Raw genomic sequence first — 14,876 nt, 5'->3', positions numbered from 1 at the left:
ACCCAGCAAAACAGGGTGGCTTATGGGCAGTAGCATATGTCACCACTGCCAATACCTTCATCTACTCCTTCACCCCTAATTCAGCCTCATCAAGCCCTGAGCCTACAAGTCATCCTAGGACAAAAGGGGAGTCAGACTCCTCATAGCAGGAGTCACAGCTGCCATCACCACTGTGGGCCTGGTAGGAGGAATTACTTATGATGCCACAACAGCAAAGAACATAACCACCGCCATGGCAAACATAGGTAGAGATACAGGTTCAAAATTTCAAACTTCTTTCAAAACCCCTAGACTCTCTTGCCAAAATGGTAATAGATAATCACACTGCACTAGACTATTTACTGGTCTATGCAAGATAGGAAATACATCTTGGAGCTTCTATGTTTACTTAACTGGACAGGTTGAGGAAAGGACACAATGAATTCTAGATAATGGTCAGTGGCTAAAGGAATTCAGTCAGGATCACCCAGCTCAATCTACCTGCACAAGGATAGAAGCAGCCTTGTACACTAACCTGGCCACTCCCCTTCACAGTGCCCTTAGTATTAGCCATCTTATTATTGCTTTTGGGATCCAAACTCTTGCACCTGATAACTAAATTTGTACAAAATCGACAGTGAATATGGGTCAACTAGACAGTTGGAAAATTAGTTCTAGCACAGGTAAAACAACCCCATCACCCCATTCCCCAAGAAGTGATCTAACAAATTCTTTCTAGGAGTCCATGATGACCTCACACCTGCAGGAAGTCGACAAAGAGAAACTTTGCCCCTTTTTCCTTTTTATCATCATTATATGCTGGGAATGAAAAGGTTAGTAATGTTTTAAAGGGTAAAGGTAAAAGTTTGCAGAAGACAAAAACTGTGAAAAACTGTGTGCTTCAAGACCTTTGCTCAGCTTTCAATTGAGTATGGATAAGGATTATTGGGTTATTCGCAAGACAGTTTGGTTCAGAAAATTCCGGACCAGTCCAACTGCAAAGTGGACAATGGGCCGTGCAGAGTACGTCAGGAGGAACTGCAGGGAGCTGAAAACACAGTATATGACCTACACCCCAACTGTTATTCGAGGCTGAACCCTTTCCAGCTCAGCCCACCTGCACCAGGTCAGGCAATAAGGCCATTTTACTCTACATTGGCCTTGTGTTGTGGATGTGATCTCCCACCGGCTCAGACCTTGTAATGACCTGCTGACACAGAAGCAAAGTCTTGGCCAGGTTTCGCAACAGCTTAGCATGATATGGAGGTAACACCAGAAGGTGGACAACTGCAGCTGACGCATGGTCTCTGGATATACCTACGGGGCATTCGGTGACCAATCTGTCACAATTGGAAGAGTTAGGAGTCATTCACCTCCTCTTCCACTCTGCTTAAATGACAAATGACCAGATTTGCAGGTAGATACTGATTCACTGCCAATGTTCTGGATTGGTGGTAAGGGATTTGAAGAAAAAAACATGACTGAAAAACTGTTGAGGGTGAAATCCGAGGAGGAGGAAAGTAGATAGATTTCTCTCAGTGGTGTCTCGGGATCCTCAGCACAATGTGATCTCACCATGGAGGGTTTCAGTAATCAAGTGGGTGGGATGACACATCTGAGTGATGTAAACAAAAACCAACCTCACAGACAGAGACAAGGGAATGGTGGCCGCCAGAGGGGCAGGGGAATGGGGGGGAGACAAAATGGGTAAAGGGGAACAAAAACACTGGAATGGGAGGAGATAGGATATGGGCAGTGAGCTCAGCTGGTGTGGCTCAGTGGACTGAGTGTCGTCCCGTGGACTGAGAGGTCCTGGTTCAATTCCTGGTCTGGGCACATGCCTAGGTTTTGTGCTCAATCCCCAGGGAGGCAGCTGATCAGTGTTTTTCCCTCACATGGATGTTCCTCTCTCTCTCTCCCTTCCTCTCTCTCTAAAAAATCATTAAACCTATTAAAAAACTAGCCCTGGCCTGTTTGGCTCAGCGGATAGAGCATCAGCCTGGGGACCAGAGAGGCCTGGGTTCGATTCCCGCTAAGGGCATGTACCTCGGTTGCAGTTTGTCTCCAGCTCCGTTTGGGGTCATGTGGGTGGCAACCACTCAATGTGTCTCTCTCACATCGATGTTTCTCTCTCTCTCTTCCTTCCTCTCTCCCTCCCACTCTATATGAAGATAAATACAAAAATGTCCTTGGGTGAGGATAAAGAAGAAAAAACCAATTGCGGTGAGCACACAATAGAATATGCAGGTTTTATATTGTGAAGTTGTACCTGTGAAATTTATATAATGTAATTAACCAATGGAACCACAATACGTTTAATAATAAGAAATTAACACTTTTGTCACGCCACCTCTTGTTCAAGAAGAGAAGAGGCATGCTCTTCTTTTAAATACTATAAATCCTTTTCTGTGCAGTTACCTCTTGTTCACGAGGGGTCAGGTGCATCCTCTGTTGAACCCGGTAGCAGAGGGTATTCTACGCGGTGGAGCCATCAGACATTTGAGAAGGAAGCGCTTCTATGAAAATAAAGAAAAACAAAATTTAATAGTCAAAAAAATATTTTCTGTGCTAGCCAGTGTGGTTCATTTGGTTGGAGAGTCATCCCATGTGCCAAAAGGTCGCGGGTTCGACTCCCTGTCAGGGCACATGCCCAGGAGAGTTTGAGCCCAGTGTGGGAGGCAACAGATTGACATTTCCATCTCATGTTGATGTTTCTGTTCCTCATCCTCTCCCTTCCTCTCTCTCTATAAAAATCAATAAAAAGCATGTCCTCAGGTGAAGATCAAAACGAAACAAAGCAATTTCTGATTCTGGAGGGTAGCCAGTTAAGACAATCTTAGATACTGGTGTAAAGCATCACCAGATGGAGGAGTCAGGGCCACTGGGCAACCTGGTACATTTCCGGGTTTGCGGTTTCCACGTCTGGGTGGCGGCAGAGATGACGGGAAATCCCTGGGTGCACACGCAGCAGGCGCGGCCTTTGCGGTTCACAATCACCGTGCTGATGTCCTTGGAGATCACATCACAGAGGCTCCAGCTCGGAGTGCTTCAGGACCTGGGTCGTTTGGTTCTCGTGGTTCCCAGCCGGAAGAGAGACAAACAGAAAGGTTACATTCCAGACCTGCAACCAGATATTGGAGAAAACTAGAATTACTTAGAATTTCTCCCAGACTGGAAAATGTGCAAGAGGAAAGATACACAAGAAACAACGGCGGTGACCTCTCCTGGGGCAGCTGCCACTGGACGAGACTCAAGTCCCAGCAGGACCCTGAAGGCGAGGTGCAGAGGGTGGCCCGCGAGGACCTGTGCTGCACTTTGGAAGAACCACGTGAGTCCTGTCATGTAAACAAAGGGTAGGATGCGGGCCGTGTGTGGAGCCGCTTGTGGCGGGATAACAGTGGAAGGAGCACACGGTGCACAGGGGTCATCGATGGGCTCACACCGAGCAGACACGCGGCCCGCGCACCTGCGCCTGGCTCCCCAGGAAGGGCGCAGACGGCTGGCTGGCACGTGTGGCTGAAACATGAAGCAGCGACGGGCCGCTGCGAGCGCCGTGACCTTGGCTGCGTCTGCTCTCCCTGGGCCAATGCAGAGGAAGGACTCAAACACTGGGACTGAAACGTCAGTGGCACAGACCTCTGCGGGGCCAGGGTTCCATCCAGGCTGTGCTGAGATCCCTCTGGGCTTCTGTCCCTTCTGTAGCCCAAAGCAGTCCCAGCTAGGAGGGGCAAACATTCACAGGAAAGGGCTGTCTTTACCCCTCAAAATTGACTGAGATTTCTTCCCAAAGAGTTACCTCGGTTGCAAAGAAGAAAAGCTTAACCTTGGGCCACCAAGTGACCATGGCACCTGAGCTGTCCATTATGACCCAGGTGTGATGCACCCACAGAATCATAAAGAGGCCGTGCACTGGAAAACCACAATATCAATTTAAAGTGGCACGTACAGGATCGAACCTGGGGACCAAAGCAGCACTACAAGCGGTGGCCCAACTGCTCTGGGTCCCACTTCTCTACAATGGACCCCTCTTTCCGCCCACACCTGTGGATTGATGGGGAGCCCCCTGTGACCTGCTGACCGAGGAGGGAAAGCCGTGGCCTGGCTGACCCGTAAGTGTGCAGGATTTCGATGACCAATCAGGAGGTGGACAGCTGCAGCGGACAGACCGTCCCTGGACATTCCTGCAGGGCAGGGGGTAAGGAAACCGTCCCAATGGGCAGAGTCTGCGGCTGTTCACCTCCTCGTCCACTTTGCTGAAGTGACCATGACCAGATATGCAAACAGACACTAATTCTTAGACATGGATCCATGTTTTGAATCAACAGTCAGGGACTTGAAAAAAATGATTTTAAAATTCTTCACAATGAAATTGGGAAGAGGTGTGTGGACAGTTCTCGCTCAGTGGGCGAAACATCCCCAAGTTATTTGCGTCTTATGGGGCGCTCAGCACAGTGTGACCTCACCATGGAGGGCTCAATAATCAAGTGGAGGGGAACATGTCTGTTACATGTCACTCATATGAGGGACATAAACAAAACTACAAATAAACAAACAACAACAACCAACCTCACAGACAGAGACGACATAACGGTGGTTACCAGAGGGGAAGTGAATCAGGCCAGGACGAGGAAGGTGAAGGGGGTCAAACACAAAGTGACAGAAGAAGACTTTGGGGTATGAGCACACAATAGAGTATGCAGGTTGTGTGTGATAACGCTTTACACCTGAAATGTACATAATGTTATTGGCCAATGTTACCCCAGTACATTGAATTACAAAGAGAAAAGATTTTAAAGAAACTTATTTTGTCTCTTCTTTTTCAAGAGAAGAATAGACCATTGGGATAGAACTCTTTTAAGGGATTTTAAAGATGAATGAGGTGCCCTGGCTGGTTTGGGTCAGTGGTTAGAACGTCGGCTCTTGGACCAAAGGGTAGTGGATTAAACTCTGGTCAAGGGCACATACCTCGGTTGCGGTTTAGTCCCCCGTGGTCAGGGTTGTGAGGGAGGCGGCCAGTCAATGTGTTCCTCTCACATCAGTGTTTCTCTCTCTCTCTCTCCCTTCCACTCTATCTGAAGATAAAAGGAAAAAATGTCCTCGGGTGAGGATTAAAAAAAATTAATTAGGTAACACCATCAGGAGATGGAGATTTTATATTTTTATATATGATATATATATTTATTTTGTGTGTTCATTATATATGTGTTCATGTATATCCACACAGATACAATTAGAGATTTTATCGTTTTCACTGAAAATAATTAACTATGAGCCAGGTAAATATAATAATACAAAACTCACTATTTTATCTAGGAGTTGCTTCTCTTTTTTTGCTTCATTTTATACTTTTGTATCAGAAATGTGTTTATGGCAGAGAAAAGCAAAGGCTGTCTATTCAATATGAGGGCTAAGGCTTTTTATGTTTGTTTTCTCAGATAGAGTTGGAGGGAGAGAGAGGAAGAGAGAGAAAAATCGACTTGAAAGAGACACATCGAGTGGTTGCCACCCGCACGACCAACCAGGGCCGGGGACAAACTGCAACCAAGGTACGTGCCCTTAGCGGGAACCGAACCCGGGTGTCTCCAGACCACAGGCCAACATTCTAACCGCTGAGCCAAACTGGCCAGGGCTGCATTACATTAATTTTTAAAAATTAATTAATTTTTTTATCCTCACTAGGACATTTTTTTATTTTCTATTCTGCTAGAGTGAAAGGGAGAGAGGGGAAGAAAGAGAGAGAGACATTGATGTGAGAGAGACACATCGAGTGGCTGCTACTGCACAACCCAACCAGGGCCAGGACGAGCTGCAACCGAGGTACATGCCCTTAGTGGGAACCGAACCCGGGTCTCTCTGGACCGAGAGCCAACGCTCTAACCGCTGAGCCAAACCAGCCAGGGCTGCATTACAATCATTTTTTAGTCAACCGACAAATAATAAAAAAGGAAATAAGGACTTCATCGTTTTTGGAGTAGTTTGGAGCACTGACTGCTCGCATTGTGAAATGCAACAGATGAAAGTTTTGCTATATTTGTAAGATGGAATGAAGCGGGAAGGAGACCAGCCCTGGGTCCTGGCTCCCTCGGATGGCATCGTTAAGGCAGGATAGTGACCAGTGCAAGCTGGTGAGGGAGGAAGGGACCCAACAGACAGCGGGATGAAGATAACAAGGTTCAGAGCTACTTCAAAGAATTCTGAGATGTACTTCAAAATTTGCAAAACAAAAATGTTAGAACGTTTTTTAAAATTTTGTTACAACTTATACATGCTTGACTCACTCGATTGAAAGCCTTCTTGCAGCACTTACGCTGTTTAGGAAGCTGATCGACTTTGTTCACACTGACTTGTCTTTGGATCTCGATGCTGGAGGCTGCTTAGTTGCTGCTGTTGCCATTGGTTTGTCTTCTTTCAGGATCAAGGTGGGTCCTTTCACATAAAATCTGTTGTAATTCCTCCTCTGGCAGATCTATTCTAGATTCTTGGCTTTGCATAACTCTACCTACAATGGAACCAGAATCCTAAAGTCACAAAGATAAGTCCTTCTGCTCCAACATCACATGATCTTCTCATTCCACTAGTTAATAAAAAATGGCTTGAGACGAGCCCACAACAGATCCTAATGAACCATATAATACTGACTGTCCATTATGACCTGGTGTGATGTCACCCACAGGGTCATAAAGAGGCCACGCACGGGAAGACCACCTCATCAAATAAAAGGGGCACACACAGGATTGGACCTGGGAAGCCACTGAAGGCATGAATAAGTTACATTTGTAGTAGTTCAACTGTCCTCAGTCCCTGCTGCTGTCGACTGCATATCTGTTTCTCTCTCTCTCTGTGTGGTGGTCTCTGTCTCCCTCCCCCTAGATGTGTGGACTCATGACTAAAAGAGTTAATAATGTTTTAAAGGGTAAGGAGAAAAGCTTGCAAAAGGCAGAAACTGTGAAAACTTGTGTTACTTGCATGACCTTTGCTCAGCCTTCTATTGAGTACAGAATAAGGATGATCAGGTTATCCGCAAGACAATCTGGACAAGAGACCAGCAAAGTGGACAATGGGCCATGCAGAGTCATCAGGAACTGCTGGAAGCTAAACGTACATAACCTACACCCCAACGGTTCTTATACTCAGGGATTCGAGTACCTTACCCAGTCCTGAGATATAACTCGGAATGATATTCATGTTATTTTGTCTTCCACCCTTAATCTAGAAGATAAAAACTGAGTCTGAGGTAATGCCCAGGGCCATGCCGATAATGTGAGGCGGCGACAGGCCCCACAAACCCCCTAGGGGCTGAAGCCAGGGCCCTAGGTGGAATTATCAGGACAATGGGGTGGGTAGGAAAGCCAGGGACTGTATGGTAGTATGTCTCATTGAGGGACTTAAAAAAGCCTCACACAAGGTGGTTAACTATGAAAACTGTCTGACATTATCCAGGAAAAGAAAGAAAACCCTATAACCTTTCTGTCCCGCCTCACACAGGCTACGAGAAGTTATACTAATTTAGATCCTACTGGAGCAGAAGGCACAGTCATTTTAAACCTGAGGTTTATCTCTCACTCGGCCCCAAACAGAAGGAGAAAGTAACAAAAACTGGAAGATGGCCTCAAACCCGTCAATGGGAACTTCTAAATCGAGCCTTTAAGGTTTTTAATAATCATGATGAAGAGACTAAACAGCAGAGAACAGCAGAGTTCCAGGTGCCTGCCTCTGCCATCAGAGCCCCCACTATTCGAAGGGGTTAGCCAACCCCTTCAGGGGACAGAAGAAGGGAACCCATCAGAATCAGCAGAGCGGACCCCCAGGTCCCTGCTTTAAATGCAGTCAGACTGGCCATTGGGCGAGACAATGCCCCAATCCTGACCCCTGCCTAAGCCACGTCCTCAATGTGGAGGCCGCGCTGGAAGCCACACTGCAGAGAGACTGCGCAGAGACGGTCCTCGTCCCTTCCTCGGGCTGGCGGAATGGGCAATCCGGGCCTTGATCTGATGGGCCTGGCAACTGAAGACTGAAGGTGCCCAGGAAAGGGCGCCCCTACCGTCATCGCGAACTCCGAACCTCGGGTAACTCTGATGGTAGCAGGTGGGCCAATTTCATTTATAATTGATACTGGGGCAACCTACTGTGCCCTCCCCAAGTTCAGAGACCTCTTTGACACTCTGGGGTTTCAGTTGTGGGAACTGATGATCTAAAGCGCAACCCAGACACTCACGGGCTCTTCAGACCCTTGTATCTTTCTCCATCCTTAGTGTTACCAGCCTGCCCCACTCCTGGTTAGGGCGGGACATTCTATCCAAACTCCATGGTGCTTTAACCTTTACTCCTCTCCCCCCAACCACTCTCATACTTTACTTTGTCTGCTCCAAGAATCTGCTTCCTCTCCTAACATAAACCTTCCAGCCCCTCTGTCCCTTCGGAGGGGGGTGGGGGGGGGTCCACCAGCCTTGTGGGCCCTCTTAATGGGTGAAATACACTACTCTTAGCATTATTTCACTGACCCAGTGATGGGGGAGGGGTAATCCCCAAGGGGCTTTTCCTTCTGGCAGCTGCCAGGCACCACCAGCTCTGGGGACAGTGCAATGGGGAGTTTGACTGGGGCGGTAACCTGTCAAGCAGTAATGAAGGTGAGCTCAGGGAGGACAGAAACCTCCCCTGGAGCAGAAGGGCCAACGCTCCCTTGATCTTGATTCTCAGCAGCACATATAACCTCTCTCACTATAACCTTCCGAGGGGGGCCTGGAATGTAACTGCTCATGACGTGTCTATCCCTTGCAATGGGAATTTGCATGTGCAAGCTCAGAGGGACTTGATGCAATACCAAAAGAACCACACCAGGGAAATCAGTCACTGTCCAGGGTGCAGTTCTGCCGGTGGCACTAGCCCTCTCCTCCATCATTGTTTAATCATTTGAGCCTTCCTGTGGGTCTATCAAACACCTCCCTAGGCCCCAATATGATCGGACTACTGTACCAGTTGATGTTTTTTTGTTGTTGTTGTTTTTGTTGTTTTTTATCCTCACCTGAGGACATTTTTCCATTTTTTGTTCAGATAGAGCGGGAGGAAGAGAGAGGAAGAGAGAGAGAGAGAAACATCGACGTGAAAGGGACACATCGATTGGCTGCCACCCGCACGACCAACCAGGCCCGGGGACAAACTGCAACCAAGGTACGTGCACTTAGCGGGAACCGAACCCAGGTCTCTGGACCACAGGTCGACGCTCCAACCACTCAGCCAAACTGGCCAGGGCTGGTTTGATGTTTTAGGTGCACTAAACATTTCTGCCCCCAGGAGAGGAATTGCTATTCAATGCCTAAACCCAGCAAAACAGGGTGGCGTGTGGACAGTAGCATATGTCACCACTGCTAATACCTTCATCTACTCCTTCACCCCTAATTCAACCTCATCAAGCCCTGAGCCTAGAGTCATCCTAGGACAAAAAGGGGATTCAGACTCCTCATAGCAGAAGTTACAGCTGCAATCACCACTGTGGGCCTGGTAGGAGGAATTACTTATGATGCCATAACAGCAAAGAACATAACCACCACCACGGCAAACATAGGTAGAGATACAGGTGAAAATTTCAAACTTCTTTCAAAACCCCTGGACTCTCTTGCCTGCATGATAATAGAACATCACACTGCACTAGACTATTTACTGGTCTATGCATGATAGCAAATACATCTTGTAGCTTCTATGTTTACTTAACTGGACAGGTTCAGGAAAGGACACAATGAATTCTAGATAATGCCCAGTGGCTAAAAGAATTCAGTCAGGATCACCCAGCTCAATCTACCTGGACAAGTACAGAAGCAGCTTTGCTTAAACTAACCTGGCCACTCCCCTTCATAGTGACCTTAGTATTAGCCATCTTATTATTGATTTTCGGACCCTACCTCTTGTGCCTCATAACTAAGTTTGTACATAATCAACGGCGAATTTTGGTCAACCAGACAGTTGGAAAATTTGTTCTAGTAGAGGTAAAACAACCCTATCACCCCATTCCCCAAGAACTTATCTAACAAATTATTTCTAGGAGTCCATGATGACCTCACACCTGCAGGAAGTAGACAAAGGCAAACTTTGCCCCTTTTTCCTTTTTATCATCATTATAAGGTGGGAATGAAAGGGTTAGTCATATTTTAAAGGGTAAGGGTAAAACATTGCAGAAGACAAAATCTGTGAAAAATTGTGTTGCTTCAAGACCTTTGCTCAGCTTTCTATTGAGTATGGATAAGGATTATTGGGTTATTCGCAAGACAGTTTGGTTGAGACAAGTCCGGACCAGTCCAACTGCAACGTGGACAATGGGCCGTGCAGAGTACATCAGCAGGAACTGCCGGGAGCTAAAAGCAGAGTATATGACCTACACCCCAACTGTTATCGAGCCTGAACCCTTTTCAGCTCAGCCCACCTGCACCAGGTACAGACTATAAGGCCATTTCGCTCTACATTGGCCTTGTGTTGTGGAGGTGATCTCCCACCGGCTCAGACCTTGTAATGACCTGCTGACACAGAAGCAAAGTTGTGGCCAGGTTTCCCAACAGCTTAGCATGATATGGAGGTAACACCAGAAGGTGGACAACTGCAGCTGACGCACGGTCTCTGGACATACCTACGGGGCATTCAGTGACCAATCTGTCACAATTGGAAGAGTTTGGAGTCATTCACCTCCTTGTCTACTCTGCTTAAATGACAAATGACCAGACATGCAAGTAGATACTGATTCACTGCCAATGTTCCGGATCGGTGGTAAGGGATTCGAAGAAAAAAGCATGATTGAAAAACTGTTGACAGTGAAATCTGAGGAAGAGGAAGGTAGATAGATTTCTCTCAGTGGACAAAACAACCCAAAGACAATGGTGTCTCGGGATCCTCAGCACAATGTGACCTCACCTCAGAGGGTTTAAATAATCAAGTGTGAGTGATATAAACATAAACCAACCTCACTGACAGAGACAATGGAATGGTGGCCGCCAGACGGGCAGGGGAATGTGGGGGGAGACAAAATGGGTAAAGGGGGACAAAAACTCGGGAATGGGAGGAGATAGGATATGGGCAGTGAGCTCAGCTGGTGTGGCTCAGTGGATTGAGCGTCGTCCCGTGGACTGAGAGGTCCTGGTTCAATTCCTGGTCAGGGCACGTGCCTAAGTTTTCGCTCAATCCCCAGGGAGGCAACTGATCGGTGTTTTTCCCCCACATGGATGTTTCTCTTTCTCTCTCTCCCTTCCTCGCTCTCTAAAAAAATCAATAAAACCTATTTAAAAAAACTAGCCTGGCCAGTTTGGCTCAGCGGTTAGTGCGTCAGCCCGCGGATCAGAGAGTCCCGGGTTTGGTTCCCGGTAAGGGCATTTATCTCGGTTGCAGTTTGTCCCTGGTCCTGGTTGGGGTCGTGTGGGTGGCAACCACTCGATGTGTCTCTCTCACATCGATGTTTCTCTCTCTCTCTTTCTCCCTCTCTCCCTCCTGCTCTATCTGAGGATAAATGCAAAATGTCCTCGGTGAGGATAAAAATAATAAAACTGATTTCGGTGAGCACACAATAGGATATGCAAGTTTTATATTGTGAAGTTGTACCTGTGAAATTTATATAATGTTATTAACCAATGTAACCACAATACATTTAATAATAACAAATTAACACTTTTGTTAGTCCCCCTCTTGTTCAAGAAGAGAAGAGACATGCTCTTCTTTTAAATACTATGAATCCTTTTCTGAGTAGTTACCTCTTGTTCACGAGGGGTCAGGTGCGTCCTCTGTTGAACCCGGTGGCAGAGAGTATTCTACGCGGTGGAGCCATCAGACATTTGAGAAGGAAGCGCTTCTATGAAAATAAAAGAAAAACAAAATTTAATAGTCAAATAAATATATTCTGTGCTAGCCAGTGTGGTTCAGTTGGTTCGAGAGTCATCCTATGTGCCTAAAGGTCACGGGCTTGACCCCCCTTCAGGGCACATGCCCGGGTGAGTTTGAGACCAGTGTGGGAGGCAACAGATTGATGTTTCACTCTCATGTTGATGTTTCTGTTTCTTTTCCTCTCCCTTCCTCTCTCTCTCTCTCTCTAAAAATCAATAAAAAGCATGTCCTCAGGTGAGAATTAAAATGAAACAAAACAATTTCTGATTCCGGAGGGTAGCCAGTTAAGACAATCTTTAGATACTGGTGTAAAGCATCACCAGATGGAGGAGTCAGGGCCACAGGGCAATTGGGTACATTTCCAGGTTTGCGGTTTCCATGTCTGGGTGACGGAAGAGATGACAGGAAACCCCTGGGTGCACACACAGCAGGCGTGGCCTTTGCGGTCCACAATCACCGTGCTGATGTCCTTGGAGATCACATCACAGAGGCTCCAGCTCGGAGTGCTTCAGGACCTGGGTCGGTTGGTTCTCAGGGTTCCCAGCCGGAAGAGAGACAAACAGAAAGGTTACATTCCAGGACTGCAACCAGATATTGGAGAAAACTAGAATTACTTAGAATTTCTCCCAGACTGGAAAATGTGCAAGAGGAAAGATACACAAGAAACAATGGCGGTGACCTCTCCTGGGGCAGCTGCCACTGGCCGAGACTCAAGTCCCAGCAGGACCCTGAAGGCGAGGTGCAGAGGGTGGCCCGCGAGGACCTGTGCTGCACTTTGGAAGAACCACGTGAGTCCTGTCATGTAAACAAACAGTAGGATGCGGGCCGGGTGTGGAACCGCTCGTGGCGGGATAACAGTGGACGGAGCACACGTGGACAGGGATCAGCGATGGGCTCACACCGAGCAGACACGCTGCCTGTGCACCTGCGCCTGGCTCCCCAGGAAGGGCGCAGACGGCTGGCTGGCACGTGGCTGAAACATGAAGCAACGACGGGCCGCTGCGAGCGCCTTGGCGGCGTCTGCTCTCCCTGGGCCAATGCAGAGGAAGGACTCAAACACTGGGACTGAAACGTCAGTGGCACAGACCTCTGCGGGGCCAGGGCTCCATCCAGGCTTTGGCTGATCCCTCTGGGCTTCTGTCCCTTCTGTAGCCCAAAGCAGTCCCAGCTAGGAGGAGCAAACATTCACAGGAAAGGGCTGTCTTTACCCCTCAAAATTGACTGAGATTTCTTCCCAGAGAGTTACCTCAGTTTCAAAGAAGAAACGCTTAACCTTGGGCCACCAAGTGACCGTGGCACCTGAGCTGTGCATTATGACCCAGGTGTGATGCACCCACAGAATCATAAAGAGGCCATGCACTGGAAAACCACAACATCAATTTAAAGTGGCACGTACAGGATCGAACCTGGGGACCAGAGCAGTACTAGAATTGGTGGCCCAACTCTCTCAGTCCCACTTCTCTACAATGGACCCCACTTTCCGCCCACACCTGTGGATTGATGGGGAGCCCCCTGTGACCTGCGGACCGAGGAGGGAAAGCCGTGGCCTGGCTGACCCGTACGTGTGCAGGATTTCGATGACCAATCAGGAGGTGGACAGCTGCAGCGGACAGACCGTCCCTGGACATTCCTGCAGGGCAGGGGGTAAGGAAACCGTCCCAATGGGCAGAGTCTGCGGCTGTTCACCTCCTCCTCCACTTTGCTTTAGTAACCATGACCAGATATGCAGACAGACACGAATTCATGGACTCGGTTCCATGTTTTGAATCAACAGTCAGGGACTTGAAAAAAACGATTCGAAAATTCTTCACAGTGAAATCTGGGAAGAGGTTTGTGGACAGTTCTCGCTCAGTGGGCGAAACATCCCCAAGTTATTTGCATCTTATGGGGCGCTCAGCACAGTGTGACCTCACCAAGGAGGGCTCAATAATCAAGTGGAGGGGAACATGTCTGTCACGTGTCACTCATGAGGGACATAAACAAAACTACAAACAAACAAACACCAACCAACCTCACAGACGAGACAACAGAACGGTGGTTACCAGAGGGGAAGGGAAACAGGCCAGGATGAGGAAGGTGAAGGGGGTCAAACACAAAGTGACAGAAGAAGACTTTGGGGTATCAGCACACAATAGAGTACACAGGTTCTGTGTGATAACACTTTACACCTGAAATGTACATAATGGTTTTGGCCAATGTTACCCCAGTAGATTGAATTTAAAAAAAAGATTTTAAAGAAACTTATTTTGTCTCTTCTTTTACAAGAGAATAGACCATTGGGATTGAACTCTTTTAAGGGATTTTAAAAATTAATTAGGTGCCCTGGCTGGTTTGGCTCAGTGGTTAGAGCGTTGGTTCTTGGACCAAAGGGTAGTGGGTTCAACTCTAATCAAGGGCACATACCTCGGTTGCGGTTCAGTCCACCGTGGTCAGGGTTGTGAGGGAGGCAGCCAATCAATGTGTTCCTCTCACATCAGTGTTTCTCTCTCTCTCTCCCTTCCACTGTATCTGAAGATAAAAGGAAAAAATGTCCTCAGGTGAGGATTAAAAAAAATTAATTAGGTAACACCATCAGGAGATGGAGATTTTATATTTTTATATATGATATATATATATACACATATATGTATGCATATGTGTACATATATTATATATGTGTTCATGTATATGCACACAGATACAATTAGAGATTTTATCGTTTTCACTGAAAATAATTAACTATGAGCCAGGTAAATATAATAATACAAAACTCACTAGTTTATCTATGAGTTGGGTGTCTTTTTTTGCTTCATTTTATACTTTTTTTTTTTTTTTTGGTACATACCCCTAGCGGGAGTAGAACTCGGGACTCTCTGGTTTGCAGGCCGATGCTCAACCACTGAGCCAAACTGGCCGCGGCCATTTTATACTTTTGTATCAGAAATGTGTTTATGGCAGAGAAAAGCAAAGGCTGTCTATTCAATATGAGGGCTAAGGCTTTTTATGTTTGTTTGTTCAGATAGAGTGGGAGGGAGGGAGAGGAAGAGAGAGAAACATCGACG

The sequence above is a fragment of the Molossus molossus genome, unplaced genomic scaffold, assembly GCF_014108415.1.
Source record: "Molossus molossus isolate mMolMol1 unplaced genomic scaffold, mMolMol1.p scaffold_m16_p_24, whole genome shotgun sequence".
Taxonomy (NCBI): Eukaryota; Metazoa; Chordata; class Mammalia; order Chiroptera; family Molossidae; genus Molossus; species Molossus molossus.
This window is presented reverse-complemented; position numbering follows the sequence as displayed.